Source organism: Parasteatoda tepidariorum, chromosome 7 (genome assembly GCF_043381705.1).
Source record: "Parasteatoda tepidariorum isolate YZ-2023 chromosome 7, CAS_Ptep_4.0, whole genome shotgun sequence".
Lineage (NCBI taxonomy): Eukaryota > Metazoa > Arthropoda > Arachnida > Araneae > Theridiidae > Parasteatoda > Parasteatoda tepidariorum.
Window position 1 is genome coordinate 68953282 of NC_092210.1, and position 19696 is coordinate 68972977.

Here is a 19696-nt window from a genome sequence, read left to right on the forward strand (position 1 = left end):
GGATATTTAATATAAAAGGAATGACAAAGTATAACTGCAGGTAATTGTAAGAAAAGCAAATTTATTTGTGCATTGATTTGTTAAATTGTGTTGCAAAATTAAAAACTTTTTTGCACATGTTTTTTTCATGTTTTGTAGTTCAGGCTGTTACAGTTTTTCTTGGATGTTTAAAATAAGTTGGAAATACTGCAGTCATAAGTTATGTATTGTAACTGTAGAGGTTGATTGTTAAATAAATTACATGAAAAAAAAATTAATAGAAATTAGAGTCAATATGACTTACTAAATAAGAAAACTTAAATCTATTGTGTGTTTGCATTCTACAAAGAAAATGGGTTAACAAATGTACAATAATATTAAAGATTTAATAGAGCTTAATCAAGACGTTTCATTATTTTATTCAGTTAAAATTACTTTGTCAACTATTTTATTCACTTCAAAATACATTTTGATGTTCAACATCTGTAAAAGTAATTTTAAGTTTGAATTGGCCATTTTGCCAATAATTAACTTAATTTCTTACAAGGATTCAAATCTTTATTCTTAAAATGAGCAATATATCACAAGAGTGCTAATTGGTTTTGAGTACTTACACTCTATATTCTATTCACTGATTTAAAACACTTTTATAAACATTATTTTACCTGAGAATTAAAAATAACTAATTGATTCTTAAGATTCTTAATTTTATAAATAAAATTAATTTTAGTTATAAAATGGAATATTTCATAAAATTAATTTTGCTTTATAATTAATTTTGTTTTATAATTTTATTTACTTTGTGTAAGACGTATACTAGTAAAAATAATTTTATTTTTCAAGACTATTTAGACAGTTTGAAATCATGAGTATAATAATTATAATTTATAATATAATAATTATTACAAATTAGAAGTATATAATATTCATAATATAAATGAACGCATATTAGCTTCAATATGTCTCTTTCAACAATATAATCTTTGGGAAAAAAATATAGACTGAGAAATCTATAATATATTTCTGACTTTTTAGAATGAGTAACAATTACTTACTTTCGTCTAAATAAAGTTAAAGAAAAAAATACAGGATTAATTAAAAATAAAATGTAACGTAATACGTTTTAATTTTAAGTTATATCATTGATCATGCGATCATTGATCATAATGATAATTTTTTGTACTAATAATTAGTTTTTTATTTATACTTTTGAAAACTAATTTTTAAAATGCTGGATTTATAAACAATTCACTTTTTTATTAGCCCACAAAGTATGTTTTTAATGATTAGTTGCTTTAAAAAGCTGCATCTTCTGAAGAACGAAAAAAATTTAAAATTTTTACTACATTGTATGAAAATTTTAAGAGCAAAGTTTAAAAATACTCACTTTTTGTAATGTTTTTAACTGTAAAAAATTGTTCATAATTGAAAAACACGAGTAAATAGAATGAATATATGGTTAATGACAGAAATGATTGTAAACGAAGAAACATCTTGCATAAAAAAAATCCTTCCGTAGTATATAGCAATGTAGACTACGATAGACCTCACTCAAAATTATAGTTTATCATAATACATTATAATTAACCTTATCTATAAATATATACGCGATATGATTCAAATATTATCAGTGTTCTTTAAAAGTTGATAAATAAAATCACTTCAATACGAAAAACTGCCTTAATGAATATAACAAAATGCCACAGCACCACTAGGACCGAGGCGATACAGATTTTGGCAAAACGTTATGCCAATAGACCTTACACTAAGTGAATATACTGCCTTAGAACGTGGAAAGTAAGGTGAAGAGATTGCAAAACTATATAAATCAAATAGGTTTACCCTAAGAATGTTTTAAATTTCAAACTAAAAGACTACAATACTACACACTGGGATTATAGCTCACAGGATGGTCAGGTCTATGAAGTTTTTACAGGCGACAGCAAGATAGCCGATATTTATGACATTAATAGAGAAATGAAGACTAAAACTAAGGTTGGCTGTGGATTTTCTGATGAGGTTTAATTATTCCAGTCATAGTCAAGCAGATTGATAAATTATGTCAGTTCCTAAATGGCTGAGTATCAGGTCATTTAAAGAGCACTACAAAGTCTTCATGAAAATTAAATAGCGCAAGCGATAATTTGTACTGTCTTCAGTTTCTTGCTACACTTTCTCAAATTCCAAAAGATGTGAAAGAGATAAAGAAGTTAAACAAAAGCAAACACAAATTTATTGAATCAAAGCAATTTCGGGGGAGTTTGGCAACAAGGAGTCTGATAAATTTACCAAGGAGGACGCTGAGCTCAGTTTGGTGGATTTAGATTGTAAGATGAACAAAAATCAGTTAAAACACTCTCTTCATGATATCAGCAGGATCGAGGGATTAAGAAGATGAAACACAAAGGGTGAAAGGGGAAGGGCTTTTGGCATTGATTCGTATCTTGAAAAATGTTTGTGAAAATGTTACAGTTTTCACTATTCCACCATTAATTTTATTTTTGTATTAGCAACTTTTTCAAATTAATTTAAGCTTGTTGGAAATTCTGTATTTCGAATTATAAAAGAATGTTTCGAAATTATGATTTTTGAATAAAAATAGTTTAAAGCGTATGAAATATTAATAGTTTTAAATTTTAAAATAAAGTTCTTTTATTGGTTTTATCGGAATTTTAAATTTTTGTTGAAGAATTAAATAAAGGGCATTAATTGTAAGTGCTAAAATATTATTTTAGTAATTTTTATTTCATGTATTAATTTGATACCATTGAATAGATACTTACGGCCTTCTGAAAATTCTATAAAAATAGAAACGTCTAATTCAACAAATACATTCACAATAAAATGATTTTGTTTAATAAAAAAAATTATAAAACAATCGGCCTATTTAAAAAAAGGCTTAGTACACTTTATGGCAAATTTAAAATTATAAAAATTGCCTCTATGAGTCATTCTCTTTTTCTTTTTTCTGGGTGTATACATTTGAGCAGCGGTGGCTCAGGGGATAGAGCGTCCGTCTTCCAATAAGGTGAACTGGGTTCGAGTCCCGGAGGTGACTGGTTTATGCGAATTCCACATCCGGCTTGAACCGACCACAGTACTAACGTGAAATATCCTCAGTGGTAGACAGATCATGGGTTAGAGCAGGCTAACCTTGGTAGGTTCTCATTATCTTCCTCACCATGTAACTCAAATGCTGGTTAGTTCCATCAAAAAGGCCTCTACGAAGGCAAATTTCTTCCTATACTTGATCTAGGAGTTTCCTTGTAAAAAATTACAAGGCTACGGAGTTGAACATTAGTAGTCGTAAACCCAAAAATTGGGTCAGCTGTTCAATGCTGATATAAAATAAAAAGTACATTTAGTTAAAAAAAATACATTTAGTTAAAAACTACAAGATTGAAACTGAAGACAATGAAGAAAACTGAACACAATGAAGAGGAAAGAGGGGTGGTCTAGATCATGAAAGTTCATCCTGAGAAAAACAATTTTCAAAGTCTGAGAGTTTTAAAGTTAGTTAGAACTGTTTTTTTCCTCAAAATTCTTCCCCGGTCATTACTTTCTCACCGTCGTCTTCTTCACTTTCATCTTTCATCTTGTCTACACGTGGGAAGGAACATTTCCCCCTCAGCATTGTCCATCTTCACTGAGTAATAACTCTTAGTCAGAACAGATTTTACATGTCATTGGCTTTTCAAATTTTAGTAACCCTCAAAATGCAGCAGATGGAGATCCAGTCGTCGTTTTTTGTGAAAAATGGACATGAACCATTATTCTTCAATATCTCCAGATAATAGTGTAGCAGTAGATTTTTAAGATTTGCTCCTATATACTGTTCTATTATTATTCAAATGCACCAATAAAATAATTTGCTTACACATTGTTTTTCTCTAAAACGTAGATTAATGATTGTAGTGCCGAGCAGTAAAATTTTCTCTTCACTACTAATTGATCACGACACTCACATTTAGCAAAACAATATGATTCGAATCTTATAAATTGCCTTTACATTTACTTGAAAATTCTTTCAATTTTTGAAGTTTATTTTACTAGAAACGCAAATATAATTACGAATACGCCGTTAAATGTTTCCAGTGTGGCTACTTAAACCCTCCTGATCGAACAAAGAGTAAAAACAATTAATAAAGAAATAGTTTATCTCTGTACATCTTAAAAAACTGAAACTTACTCTACTAATTAGAACCGTCTCGATAATCCTTTTTTCATTTAATACTAATCTCGTTAAATAAAATGAAAGCGTGTTCATTTTATAAGGCACCGACGCTTTACTTTCTACTAATTTAAATGTGAAGGTTTCTTTTTTCGTTCAAGTAATTTTAGATAATAATGTATTTGATATACTCTATACATTTAAAGATAATACATTACCTGATAAAGTTCCAGGAGCTGAAAGCAATTTTAATAAAGTATTTATTTTATAAAACTATATAATATATTATGAAAGCTTGCCAGATATTTTCTAATTATGGATATTTTTAAACCCCCCAAAATTGCTGTCTTATAAGGCTTGCTTATTATGTAATATAAATAAAAAATTTATTCAAAATTATTTGACGCAACAATGAAAATTAGTAGTTTTTAGGTATTGAATAAAGGCTGTACAAAAATTTTAAAATTGGGTTACTCGTTATGTTCTGTATCTTACGCAATAATTCAATAAAAGAAAACAGTTACTTACCCTCTTTTTTATTTCCTGAAACATAAGTAGAAATAAGTGTAAGTTTGATATAGTTTAATTAAAAAAAGGAAAAACTCATATTTGTGCTTATAAAATATAAAGAGATCTATGTATATATATTTTTTGCACACTTAAATGGGTGCAATGGTAACACTTACAGCTTCAAAATTGACTTGATAATTTCTCCAACAACGTTCTAACATGATAACTTTATTCCAAAGTGAATTACATTGAATTCGTAATTTTGTTTTGACAAACTGTTATGTAAGATATAATTTTTGATTTCCTCACTTAAGTATTCAGTAAATAAACAAGAATATTCATCATATGATTTTAAAAGAAAACTTTGTTACTTTTAATTTTTTTTTTAATTTGGCAAACTTAAAATAAATACTTCTTATACCTAAAAAATGTGCCTAAAACTGGTACAGCGGATATTTCAGTGGGAATGAAAATTTAAATTATGCAAGGAAAAGTTATCAGAAACATAGAGTGAGCACGAAATGTTGCCTGCAAGTAACACAGGCACGAGTGACAGTGTGTTTTAGAACAAATATATATATTATTGAATTTTACGTACAGTTTTTGTTTGTTTTATTACGAAAGAAGAGGAATAATTAAGCAATACTTACTACCCAAAAGGGTTCCTGAAATATTATTACAATTGATTAAAAACTTGATTTTATCTTTTTCATACCACTTGATTTTATGTTTTACATACTTGATTTTATCTTTTACATTTTTAATTTTTATTAAATTTAGTTGAGTTTCAAAGAATGAAAATAAATATAATGTATTGAAATAAATACACCACTGATTTCCTAAATCTGAGGAAGGGAAAACAAATGTATATATATATATAGCTATTTTTGCTATTTATTATAGCTATTTATTTATCTAAATTTTCTTTCCTAATTTATTATTCAAAACCTACGCTTTCTCATATTTATTATTCCTATCCGGAGTTTTAGTTCTAAATTGAAATTAAAGAATGCTAGAATTAACATTTCAAGTTTTTTCCTTAACCAAACATGAATACCGGATAAATCCCTTGACCTATTTTTTGAACTAGTAATAAGAAATTATTCCCTTTTTGCGTGTAATTTAAGAGATCATAGGGAAAGATTTTCCCTAATATTTATAGTAAAGCAGTTCGATTTTGCATGATTTCATCTCCTTGCACTTTATACACTCTATAACAAAAAACTCGACGCACCAAGAAGGAGTTGTCCGATTGAAACGAAAATTAGTGGATAGGAAGATAATGTACAGAATAGTAAATGATTAAAATTTACGAACAATTGAATAATTTATTGCAGAGTTACAGTAACAAGTTCAATAAGGTGTTGACCCGCCTCTTGCCTGGATACAAGCTGCCACACGGCGTGGCATAGACCGATAAAGCTTCCGGCTGGTCTCTTGCGGTATTTCCTGCCACATTCGATCCAATTGTCGAACGAGCTCATCAACATTCCGTGCCAGATGCAATCGCCTTCCCATCATATCCCAGACATGCTCAATGGGAGAGATATCTGGTGATCTGGCAGGCCAAGGAAGAGTTTGACAAGCTTGCAGACAGTTCATAGCAACACGTGCCGTATGTGGTCTGGCATTGTCCTGCTGAAAAACACGCCCAGAACACTGCAAAAAGAACGATCAGGTCTTAGGATGACGTCGAAGTACCGCTGTGCAGTAAGTGTACCTCTAACGACGACCAAAGGGGTCCGGCTGTCAAAGGAAATTGCACCCCAAACCATAATGCCTTGTTGAGGGCCAGTGTGGTGTGCAATAGTGAAGGCAGGATCCCCCCTCTGCCCTGTGTGTCTCCAAACACGTCTTCGATGATCGTCAGGACACAGTTGGAAGTGGGATTCGTCGCTAAAGACTATACGTCCCCAGTCGGCATCATTCCAGCCTGATTGAGCGTCGATTTTGAGCGTCGTAGTGTGTTCTTGATGCGTCGATTTTTCTATTATAGAGTGTACTATTTGCAAAATAAACCTTTTTTTTTTGATCCGCGTACCTCATTGCCTTGATACACGCACATATATATGTATATATATAATCACCTCAAAGATGCAAAGTGTCTTTTTTTCTTTTAAAACCAAGAAACGATATGAAATTGTTTATTATTATATTTTTGGATTAACAATTAAGCCATTAAATTTGTCATTAGAAACAATAATTTCAATTGTGCTCGTCATTAGAAGGATTTTAAATGTCACAAGTCAAACCTTAATAATTTTGACCTCTGTAGTCTCTCTAATTTGTTCTTTAATACGATAAAGCTTTTAAATTCAGTAGTATATGAACTATGTATCATTATCACTATTTGAGACTTCTCAAAGGAAAGATATGAAAATGTACATACTCTCAGCAAACCCAGCAACTGCAAATAAATCAGTAAGTGCAAAAAGCTGTTTATGCCAGTAAGTAAGTATAAAGCTGTTTATCCAATTTAGTTTGTTTTTGAATTCCATGCTACATTATTCTGCTAGTGTTTTTTTTAAAAGTACTGCTAACAACTTATTACATTTAATAGAGTGAATAAAACTTATTTTGTAAAAAGTAAATAAATAGTAATTATCTATACACATGAAAATAGGAAGTAAATAAAGCAAATAACTGATTTTCAGGTAGTATTTTAGCGTGTCACATGACTGTTTTATTATTTACTTTTTATTGTGAAATCAACCAATCATGAAAAACACGTGCGTTCAAACAAAGTAGCCTATGAAAAATCTCCGCAAAAATAATAATATATTCTGTTACAATTTTTATTCTAAAATTATCGTAAAATACTCGGTAGCTGTCTGTCCATAGGATTAATGACAAAGTTTATGATAATTTTTTTTTTACTTTTACAGTTTAGAAATCGTTTAGAATTAGTATGGTTAAAAGACCATGAACGTAAGGTGCAGGATACGTAAGGTGCAGGATAGAAACAATATAAAAGGTGTATTAGAAATCTGAGTTAAATTTTTTGTTTCAAACAGTAGTAATTATCAAAACATCGACTTTCCTAAACTCGTAAAAATATTTGCAGGCTTGTAAGCATTTTCTAATTTGGAATTCTAATTTGGAAAAAACAATTAAAATAGTCTAAGTTTGGTTGTTTTTCATAACTGATTTCTAAATTTAGTATCTAATTAATTTCCAATCACCATTGATATTTCTTCACTTTGTTATATCTATGCTCGTAAAGCATTTATTAATACAATCTTTTATTTTTATTAGAAATTTTAGATTTATTATAATTCTTACAGCTGAATTTGACAATGAATGAACTATGTAACAGGGCTGATTGCGCTCCGGAAAAAATCCGGATTTCCGGATTTTTCGTTGACCGTGATCCGGAAGTTTCCGGAGATCGAAGGTTCAAACGTTTAAAAAAATCATTGATCACAAAAGTTTCCGGAAATCAAGTTTTCAAAGTTGGAACTTGAAAACACAGTTTATTTTATTTGTTTGTAAGGGAGAGCCTGATACTTTATAAGCTTATATTCAAGATTAATATTCATTTTTTATCAGTAAATAGTTATTATAATAAACTCAAGAAAGAAAGATGCATTTGTAAATTTCAATTACTTCTCCAGATCATCATAGATATGTGTAAATGGTATAGGTATGTGTAAAATTTTAAATATATTTTAAGTAAACTAAGAAGTATTGAGAAAAAGGAAAAATCCTTGTTTAAATTTTTTTCTAATTTTTCGATTTAAACTTTTTTTTTACTCAAGATATTTTCCGGAATTTTGACTTGGGCTCACAATCACCCCTGTTATATTATGAAAAACGTAAGTTGGTAAACATGAAATTTAAATTCATTGTGTTATTAGGCCTGTAAAAAATCATGCTTCTACCTCCATTCACTGCATCTGGAAATAATAATATATTCATTAAGTACGTTAATAAACATTTTTGTTATACTTAGCATCTAATATTTCGAATGTTGTATCTAAGAATTCCTTAATGGCAGGAATGAGATAATGAGATAAATATCTAGTTTTGCAGTTAATATAATAAAAAAATTATTTTTTAACAACTGAAATGTTTTCATCAGCAATAATAAAAAATAATTCGAAATTATCTTACATATTCAGGCAGTGTTTCTATATACTAAGTCAGTTTTTGTCATGTGACAATCATTAAATATTTTATGAGAAACTTAAATTTTCTATTTCTAAAAGGATATGTTCTTAATTTCGTTTAGAAACAAGATACAATGTTTTAAAATATGATATATTTTGATTGATACTTTCAGTTAAAATACAGCGAATGCTGGAAAATTATGTATAACAAAAGTACTCATTTGCTAATATAGTGCCTCACAAAAAAAAAATTATTTGCAGTGTGAAAAAAAAATTATAATCAAATCCTTTTGATTAAAACGCAACATTTAAAAAAATTTAAAGTAAAAAAGATTAATTTCTTATCATTATAAATTCGGATTAGATCCATTTTTTTCTGCAGTTTACGAACAAGCTAATAAAATCTAGTTAAACTGTTTACGTCCTGCAGCTTTGAAAAGATTTAAAATCATCGTTCAGATTTAGTTTAAATGCATATTTTGTGTGTTTAAAGGTGGTCTGCGCAAGTGAACACATAGCTGTTACTAAGACAGGCATCAATCATTACTGTACTAATTTTTAAACTGTTACTATTATAATAGTTAACACTGTTATTATAGTTAATGTTAGTAGTTAGATACTGTTATTGTGGGAAAAGTAATATAGTTTTCGATAATCTTTACGTTAAATTGAAAATATTTCATGGATCGAGTTATAATAGTTTATTACTTTATATAATTTGCGATAACGTTTTACGGCTCTGTACTTTTCTCTTTTAACCATTCTGGTATTTTAACCATTCATATGGTAACTGTTTCCAATCTTAGGTAATGGCTTACTAGAAATTTTCAAAATTGTAATTCTTACTATCACACATTTCATTTAGTAAGAATGCAGAACTGATAAGTGAATTTTGCTGAATAAATGGCTCTTATGCCATACTCTAAGGTTTGAAATTACCAAATTTTAACACATATTATCAAGCAATACTTTGCCATTAGTTTTCCCAAGATCATTATTAAAGCGTTTCGGTAAAAATTAGCCTGCTTTTGCTATTGCTATCGAGCCAGAAATGAGTTAAATTATACCATATTCTGGCAAGTTCGAAAAACTTCTTTTCTCAGTGTACTGTGTATAATAACGTGCAACGTATTCATATATTAAAAAAGAGAGAATTCAACCATGTTTCCCTACTTTTTTGTGACATTTTACTTTTTTCTCATAGTTAATTAATGTTATTTGTAACTGACTTACTGTTTATGGGACCACCTGGAAAATTTAAAAGAAAGCAGATGTCCATAAATTTTTAAAATAATGTCACTTTTTATTTAAAAATATATTGATTCAATTTATAAGTAATATGTTTAGATATACATAACAGCATTGAAAAAGTTTAAATTCTTAACGAACTTTTCGGAAATAAGTTCCTTTAACTTAAATTTAATTACTTACTTGCAAATTAGACTTTGATACTATTAAAAATTTCAATGCAAATATCACCAAGATGCCAGAGATTTTCGAATAAGAGAAGCAAAAATAGAACCAAAAAGTGCAATAAATATCGGATAGACCAAGCAACAGAGCTCAAAATTTGGCGATACCTGGAAAATTGGCTGGATTTTCTTATATTTTGCTTACTTACATTTTTTGGGGTGCTGAACATGAATCCACATTTTGCAATCAAATTTTTTCTGGGAAAAAAATTGGAAAAATCTGGGGGGTTTTTTTCGTACAGTTTTTTAAAAAAAATGCAGGAGAGAAAATTTTTTATGATATATTTGAAAGCCAGAGAAAATTTCCTAAAAACTTTATGACTACATTTTGTCCGTCGTGAAAAAGAATAGAATTACAAGATCGGGAAAAGTGAATGTTACTGGAAGGATATTTTTCCCAGTATTTCAACGGAAAAATTGGGAAGTGTTATTATTAGAGGTTTGAAACTTTATAAAGTATTCTCTTGTCACGTTTTCTATGCATGGAAAAAAATATATTTCCTACCCTTAAGGGTATTTCTCCTCCCCTCTTTCAAATAATTATATACTTTTTTAATACTTTTCCAAAATCATAATTTTTAGGATCTTTCTTATTTTTGATTTTTTGCTACTTTTTTAATTTTTCTCAATTAAACTTCATTAAACCCTCATGTGAATGTTCTCATTCCTCATCAATTTACTTCTAGTCCTTAGTCTCCCATTTGTATCCCCTTTATTCCTCCTTACTAATAACTATTATTTACACAAAAACTCCCCATTAACGATGATTTTTAGTGTTATGCGCTAAATTTATCGATGCATAATAACAGGTTTTTTAGGCATATCACACGATTTTGGTATTAATGTTATTTGCTTACGAGATCTTTGAGTTAATTAGAACCACTATGTATAATACGGAAGGAGAAGTGTTTTAATTCTACAATTATTTTTACAAAATAATATTTAAAATTTCTAATTTTCTAATATGAACTTTTACAGTCAATGAAATAGTATTTTTTGAAAAGAAATTACTTACTGGTATGTTCTGGAAAACAAAATTTATGTTAAAAATCTGATAAAAGTGACATCTAAGTATTAAAAAAATTTAAATAACTATAGATGACCATAGTTTTTTTTTTCCAAATTGAAACAAAAATACAAAGAATAGAGATACTAGAAATGTTTATTCATGCTATGAAATCTCATACATGTTGCTCACCCTATTTCGAGCAAAAAATAATGGACTATCGAGAATAAAATATGAAAAAAAATTTGCTTGAAATTAAACTCTCAAATGACATTCTCTCATTAATGTATAGGTCTCAAAGCCCTCTAAAGAAAAGTGAATTTAAAATATGTAAAATAACCTATTTCATACAGTTAACCATGAAAAACTTATTAGAAGCCTTAGGGAATAAACTTTATCTTGAAAAAAAAAGTAAAAAAAATTAATAAACAAAATATAATGCACAGATTTAATCAATTACTTTCGAAAAATGAATTTCTACAATTTTGGCAAATGTTCTTAAAGTTTGCGCATGTTTTAAGAAGCCATTGCACGCACCTTGCACATCTCATCCAGTCATCGTTTTTAGTTGTGATATGGTGTTTTTCTTAACAGCTAACACACCAATATTCTTTAAATTCTAAGTGTGTAGAATCGGATAATGTGCTGTGTTCTATCTACTAGGTTATAGGGCTCTATCGGATAAAATGCTAGGTCTTCGGAATCGGAATGCACGGTTCGTATGGTCCTCAAAAATTTAAAAACGCTGATTCAATATTTTACTAAAAAAGTTAATAATTTCGTTTTATTAGCTTTCATCTTAAGAGTACAAAACAAAACAAAACAAAACGAAAATCATTAACAAATATCATTAAGAGAGATGGCCACTTTTTATTTACTAATATTGACATATCACTGATATGTTAATACGTGCTAATGAGACACGGTCATCTCTCATAATCTTGATGAGATGACAGCCTAATTTGTACTAATTTCTAATTCTAAAGGTATAGCGCTTGTTGAACGAAAATATATTCTTCCCATTGAAAAATAACAAAATGCTTCATTAGCAAAACATATATGACCCCTAAGTGAAATAGACATTGAAATTCTAATTGATTTTTTTTTGTCACGAAAAGCCCAAAGCATAGTTTTGTCCAAATTTATAAACAAGTTACTACTACTTGCTGCGAAATTGCATCTACTGCAATATATTAAAAAAATATCGGAGATATTTAAATTGGCCATCTTACCTAGACTTACTATAATGAAGTTACTTGAATCTTAATAGAGTTATAAATTCGGAATTTTTTTTTTCTTATTAGTAGCAGATTTTGAGCTTAAATGGAAGTGTCTTATGAGCAAAATAATATTTTGCATGTTCATATTATACCGATTCATCTGCATGGAGAAAAATATTCCGGTAAAATTACCATAATGTATGGCAATGACATTTCTGAGAAAAAATCCCTTTAATTCTAGTAATGAAATCTAAATATACGGCATTAAGACCATTTATTCGGTAATTTTTCTGCTCATATGATCACGATTTGACGTGAAATCGTTTTCTCAAAGTTTATAAATCTTTTTACAACATATTTAGCAAAAAATAAAAAACTCAAAAGTAAATTTAACTTAATAAATGCTTATTATGCCATTTTCTAAGTTATCTTGGTTAAATTATCGAATTCTCCTTTTTTCCCCAAATTTTATGACACATTACAAAACAATATTCTATTGTTAATTTCGACAAAATCTTTTCCAAAGCAATTCTGTGAAAATTACCGAGATTTTTGGTATTAAAACACGATAAATTTTACCTCATTCTGGTAGTTTTGACCATAAATGTTTCACTTAATGTGTACATGATGTATTACAATATGTCAAAAGATTTTTTTTTCCAACGCAGATGAATTGTTTTCTGATTGTCATAGTTTTGCAAGAATTTCTTCTTTGAAATTGATGAAATTACGATAAATTTTAGTTAGCTTAAAAAAATATCCATAAATTATCGATAAGTTTTCAATAAATTTTGGTTGGCTTAAAAAAATAGTTTAACTGTTAATCAAATTCAATTAAAATTTATTCTTACTTGGATTTCATGAAGATAATAATATGAAAATACTTACTGTTAAGAAATGAAACAACTAAAAAGAAAAAATAGAATTATATTTGTATGAAAAACAAATGTTAATATATTTTCAAATAGATTTATAATTAGAGTATTTTTCAGGAAAAGCAATTTTATTCTTTAAAACAATTTTTCCATCAAAATAAAAATAATAAGACTTTAATCAATATTGAAAATGAATTTACTTAGAGTAAGTAACAAAAATCTACGTACGAACTGATACAGTGTCTGAAATTATAAAGAAATAAATAAAATAATTTTTATAACTAAATAATTGCACTTCAAATTTTAAAATTATTTATATCTTCTCTCAGTTAATTTTGACAATTTGAAGTGATTATTTAATCTAATTCGATAAAAGCATTATATTTTCAAGGAATCTAAAATTCATAAATTATTTGCAGGAGTGTAATTTTTGGTGCAACCTCTCGTTGCTTTTAGGTTCTTTCAAAATACCTATTTTTGGTGCAACCTTCTCCCATTGTTTGGAGCCAGTGAAAGCATCAATATATAGTAAAATTGGACACCAATTTATGTAGCCAGCAAATGAATACCAATGTTTGGCGCAGCATAGCTCGAAATTTTTTACAGTGTGGGTAAAATTTGCTCTTCGGAATATAAATGAAATTAAACATGCAGTTTTTGCTTGTAAAACACAAAGAAGTATAGATTTTGATTTTTAAAAGCACACAACAACTTCCACGCAACTAAAACTGTTAGTCACACTGTGATGATCAATTAATTGTAATTTTTTAAAAAAAAGCATTTTTTTAAAAATTTTCAAATTGCGCGAAGATAATATGGATAAGTTCAGTAACAATATAAAGAAATAAGGTTAAAACTATTCAGACATTCTATATATTATGAATACTCACCACCAGCAACTCCTAAAGCTGAAAATACAAACATTGTTTTATTACTAGAGTCAATGATAATAACTGAAAAATGATAAACAATTATGTTGAATATGGATTTAATATTTTAAAAATAGCTCATATAAAAAACTTGAATTGAAAATCAATTGCTATTTTTTAATCCGCATACTTTTTTGATGCTTAGATATTTTTTTCTCAAAGACATTTATATTGTTAATAATTCAAATTAAATATTTTGACAAATCCTTTTTTGCTTTAAATTTTGTTTAATCTTTGGTTTTTTAATTTTTTTGTTCGAACTTCTTTTTATTATACTTATACTTCTAAAATGCGCTTAAGTGAAGTTTCAAATCAATGGCTAATATGGTTGAAGAATCAGAATTTTATCGCACCAGATATATCTAATAAAGCCATATATTTCCCTGCAGCTTGGTACATATTATAGACGAGTGGGCTAATCTGTCCATCACATGACCAACAGAGCTGGGTTTTGAGTTCCAGCTATGACACCACAATATTTCATCCTTCAACACATGAAGAGTTTCCAGTGTTCTGCACTCCTCGATTTGTGACCCTGGACTATTAGAATTCGTTGATATCTTGCATAGATGGCAGCACCATAAAGCCGCTTAACACAAAAATGTAGTATTTCCCATCTTTTTCGATATGTGAAACAACCAGAAAAATTAATTAAATCATATTTCAAGGTACACTTGATAAAACATAACTCAACCGCAATTTAAATATAATGCTCATTACCTGACAAAAAGCTTAAATTCAATGTCCAGTTAAATTTTAAAATTTATGGTTTTGAAACTATGCTATTTATAAATGGTTAAAAAAACCGTTACTTTTATATTCATGGTTTTTTAACCATACCACTTGTAAATGGCTTCAAAACTATAAAGGGAAAGAAATGTTTCTAATCGTAAACTTTACGGTTGATTGTATGAACAGACTGCTACAGGTTATTTTATTGTAATTTTAGAATTAAAATTCTAACAGTTTTGGATTTCAGTATATTTACGTAAACCTGTAAGGTGCTCATAATAAAGTGATCGTTCAGGGCCTGAAATTAGTTGCAAATAGTTATCACCTGATAAATCGTTCTCATATGCTGCTTATTAATGCTTGAAAGTTTTTCCTACTTAAATTTGTCTAAATAATAGTGAATATTAGTTGCTTTAAAAAATTTATCAGATGTATGAAGAGAAGATAAAATATTTGAGATTGAGAATAATAATAGAAAAATTAGTTGAAAATAAGAATTTCATAAAAAATCAGCTGGAAAATAGTAATATCGAATTCTCTATTTAGAAATACACTATCAACTATGTAATACTATCTTGTATGATAATGATTTAGTTTACATTAAAAGAAATGATGTATGAGAAGACAATCTAAGAGAAATATATTAAATGTGTTGGAGCAGAAATATTTAATAATATTATTTCGGTTCCATTAATTAATGTGTAATTAGATTTTAGTATTTATCACGGAGAGTAATGTTTTTCGAGGTATCTCTAACACAATTATAATTGCCTACAAATGTAAAATAATATTGCATCAAAAATTATATACTGCGACCTAAATTATAAACAAATAAAATTTCTCTCTTGAGTAATTTTATCTCTCATAAGTGCAGAAGATTTGAGAGCAATGCATAAAGTTAATTAAGGAACGTAGTTTACTTTTATTATAAGTTTAATATTAATATTTACTTCATAACTAGGAAAATTTTCTACTATATGACCAAATAGTCTATGAAATGTGCAAGTTGTATATTCGAATAACTAGCACATATTATTAAGGATTTTTAATTTCCAATTTTATTATATCATGAAACATAATTTTCAATATGCATTTTCTTTTTAAATTATTGAACAAGATTTCTTAAATATGCTTTTATTAAAAACTATCTTGTAGTTAGAGTTAAAAAGTTTTGTAGTTATGTAAGAGACAATTGTAGTTACGAAATAGCAGCTTCGAAAAAAAGCACGTGATACGGGCACGTGGATAATGATCCTTTGCAAACAAATTACTCAAATATGTTAAAAACACTAGAAAAAAATATGTTAAAAGAACTAGGAATTATCTATTCGAAATCTTAATGAAATTAACTTCCGTCTTTTTTGATACTAAACTTAAGGAATGTCCAGTTCTTGATATGTTTATTACTAACAAATAAAGTAAGAGAACATAAATAAATACTAAATAAAAGTGCAAAAATTGATTATACTTCTATAATTTTGATTCAATAAACAAAAACCTTTCTTAGTGTAGAAATACAAAGGAGCAGACAAACTAGTGAAAAAAATTCATTACAATAAAGTAAATGATTTAAATAATGGGAGTGAAGGGAAACTTGAGCATGATAATAAAAGTCGGAAGATGGGTGTCAGAGGAGAACTATAACTATAGTATGCTAATTTTTGTGTCTTGATTTGTGCTTTCTTCAGGTTGTCTTGCTTTATTCATGCAAAGCATAAAATAAACCCTTTCTACATTTATACTAGCGAATACATTTATTGATTCTGGCCTCAAAAGTTAACAATTTTTTTATTACTTTTTATTTTAGTAAATTATGTCAATAAATTAAATAATACAAAAATGTTGTTTTACCATCATTGATTGTTCCTGAAATAAATATTCAGTAAAATTAATAAAAAATACAATTAAATATATCATTCAGATATGCTTGATAAATTTATGCAGTTAATTTTTTTTTCGTTTCATGTCTTTGCAATTTTTTGAAATATCTGAAACGCTAGAAGTATTGTAGCAAAGTATTTACTTTTAAAAATAAGTTTAATAAACACAGTTACATTAATGCTGCAGTTAAAAGACTATTTTTGGTAATAGTATTACTACGATACAATATATAGATATATATCAGTCATATGTATGTAACTTATAATTGGTAATCACTTTGTAATATATATATAAATATATATATATATTACAAAGTGATTACCAATTATAAGTTACATACATACACAAAGTGATTACCAATTATAAGTTACATACACAAAGTGATTACCAATTATAGAGTTACATACATAAGTTACATAAAAGTTATTAAAAAATGGCATTACTTTAACATTGGTTTAACAAAGTAAAACAAATTCAAGAATCTTAAATTTTGATTAACAAAAGAAATTCTTAAAAAGATACTGTTGTAACGAACAAATGAAAATTACACTATTTTCATTTACCTTTACATTAAATCGCTCTTCTTATAACTTATAATATAATACGTATTTTATAGTAAAAATAATCTATTTCACTTACTAAAAAATTCAAAAAATTTAACCGCTACCACAATTTTAATAAAAAGAAGTTTCTGTTAAACATTTAGGAAAATAAATGCGTTTTTTCTACCTTTTTAGTACTTTACTACAATTGATACAGTCTATAATTCGACATGAATTTTTATGTAAGAATCTGATGACCACCCATCATACTTATAAAATAATTTTGTAATATATACTTGAAAAAACTAATTGCATGAATCATTGCATAATGTTAAATATAGAAATTATTAATTAAAAAAATGCTTCTGACAGAATATGATTTAAAAAATAACTTATTATTAACAATAAAAAAATAACTTATAATTTAACAATTGGGGAAAAAAACTTAAATAAAATGCAGTCTAATAGTTTTTAAAATATAAAATTTCCTTTCAAAGATTTAATCTATCCTACGATTTTCTATTGTGAGCATATTTTTTTACATTATAGCTGCATCCTATGCATTCGTAATTAATATGTTCCGAGAAAACATAATTTAACATGTTTAAAAAGACATGGCTTAATTTTTTAATCAAAAAATATTGCAACTATTCATCATATGCAAATGGGGACATTAAGAACATAAATAATATTCATTTTAAAAATCTCAACTTTTCTAGGGTATTAATTTTTCATTTCTCTTTTACATGTTTATGGTCAAATGTATTAAAAAAAGTAAGTTATTAACTTAAATTTAAATTGAAAATGTGATTTTATTATTATTTCTTGGACTTTAAGATATTTCATTAAAATTTTAAAACTGAATCCATAAAAATTATATTGGTCAAAATCACATATAAGGTAAGAATGAATAGCAATTAATAGTGTCATAAAATAAATTTTCAGTAAATGATACATACTAAAAAGAGGTCCAGCTAAAACAAAAGTAAATAAATTTATCACCATCTATATATAGACCATTTTTGATCACCTATAATGAATATTTTTTAGATTCTTTTACTAAAGAAAGAAAAAAAATATGCAAATTAAGTATTATAGGACATAAAATCTATCAAAATTGAAAGAATTATACGAAGGAATACATTCTGGGGACAAAAGCCATATTTCTGATGAGTAAAATAAAGATAAGTGACCTAAAAACCATTCAAATTATAATTTTTATATTCATACGGTAACGGGTAACCAGAATTTCCGTTTTTCAAAATTATATTTCCTATTGTCGCACGTTTTGTTAAAGACACAAAACTAAAAGTTAAATTCAAACTAATAAATGATTTTAATTGTTCCAGGATGATGGTTTTTATGGTACTAATATGATATTTTAGAAATATCTTTTAATAAATGATTCTTAGATATCATGTTAACAATACCAAACTTTACCACATTTTCCAAATTGTATCATATAATAAAAAACAATATTTCATTGTTAATTGTACCAAAATTATAACCAAAGTGGAACAAATATATTCGTTCTTTTGGTGTTCTCATGGTGTCAGACGATATATTTTACCACATTTTGCTAGTTTTGAGCATATTTTTTTCTCTATGTACTGGTATGGAAAGATGAGCAGGAAACGTCGGATCTTCTTTTATTGTTAGAATAAAAATAGAGGAATCAAAATTCAACTTCTATGATAGGGTTTCGATTTCTAAGTTAAAATTAGATTATTACTATTAATGAATTTCATTGAGCAATCAAACTAGCTTAAGTGCTTTTATTCCATAATTTTCACTCAACAGATTCAGATGGTGACTTTGCTTCTTTATCATTTTAGTCTTAATTTTTGAACCTGAATCTGCATACATGTTTATTTTCCTTTCTGATGCGGATTCTAAAAATTCGTAAAAAGGGTGGTGGTTACAGAATACAGATCATCACTGAAAAGTAGACCTTTAAATAGTGTTTCATAGACATTAGATCATCAATATTTTGTATAAATTTTCACTGAAGTAAAGTAATTATTATTATCATTGGTTCGTCAATCTGGTCGGTCGGGTTAAAATGTAATTGTTTTCAAATCTGTTTAAAATGTAGCAGAGACAGTGCAAATAACAACAACAAAAAAAAAAAGGAAATTGGTCTTTGAGGAAGCTTCATACACTCAACAAATGGCTACAACATCTCCCCTCCCCTGTCCAGAAAGGATTAAACAAAATAGTCCTGGAGGCCTTGCATAGTATAATTCTCTCTGTTTGGTAAGAGTAAAATA

At 27.6% G+C, this 19696-nt stretch overlaps 2 long non-coding RNA genes across 2 annotated transcripts in view; both read right to left on the minus strand.

Annotated features, from left to right (window-relative positions):
• Nucleotides 1-1381: 1381 nt before the first annotated feature.
• Nucleotides 1382-11259, minus strand: LOC139426060 (uncharacterized). Its single transcript, XR_011637336.1, has 3 exons — nucleotides 4679-11259; nucleotides 4369-4386; nucleotides 1382-2777 (listed from the first exon to the last, which is right to left on the minus strand). It is a non-coding gene; the product is annotated as an uncharacterized lncRNA (long non-coding RNA).
• A 5595-nt stretch (nucleotides 11260-16854) lies between these two features.
• Nucleotides 16855-19696, minus strand: part of LOC107447050 (uncharacterized) — a 4909-nt gene continuing 2067 nt past the window's right edge. Inside the window, exons 2-3 of the long non-coding RNA XR_001584472.3 lie at nucleotides 18386-18400; nucleotides 16855-16869 (exon numbers count right to left, since the gene is read on the minus strand). This is a non-coding gene — a long non-coding RNA (uncharacterized lncRNA). The remainder of the gene's footprint in view (nucleotides 16870-18385; nucleotides 18401-19696) is intronic.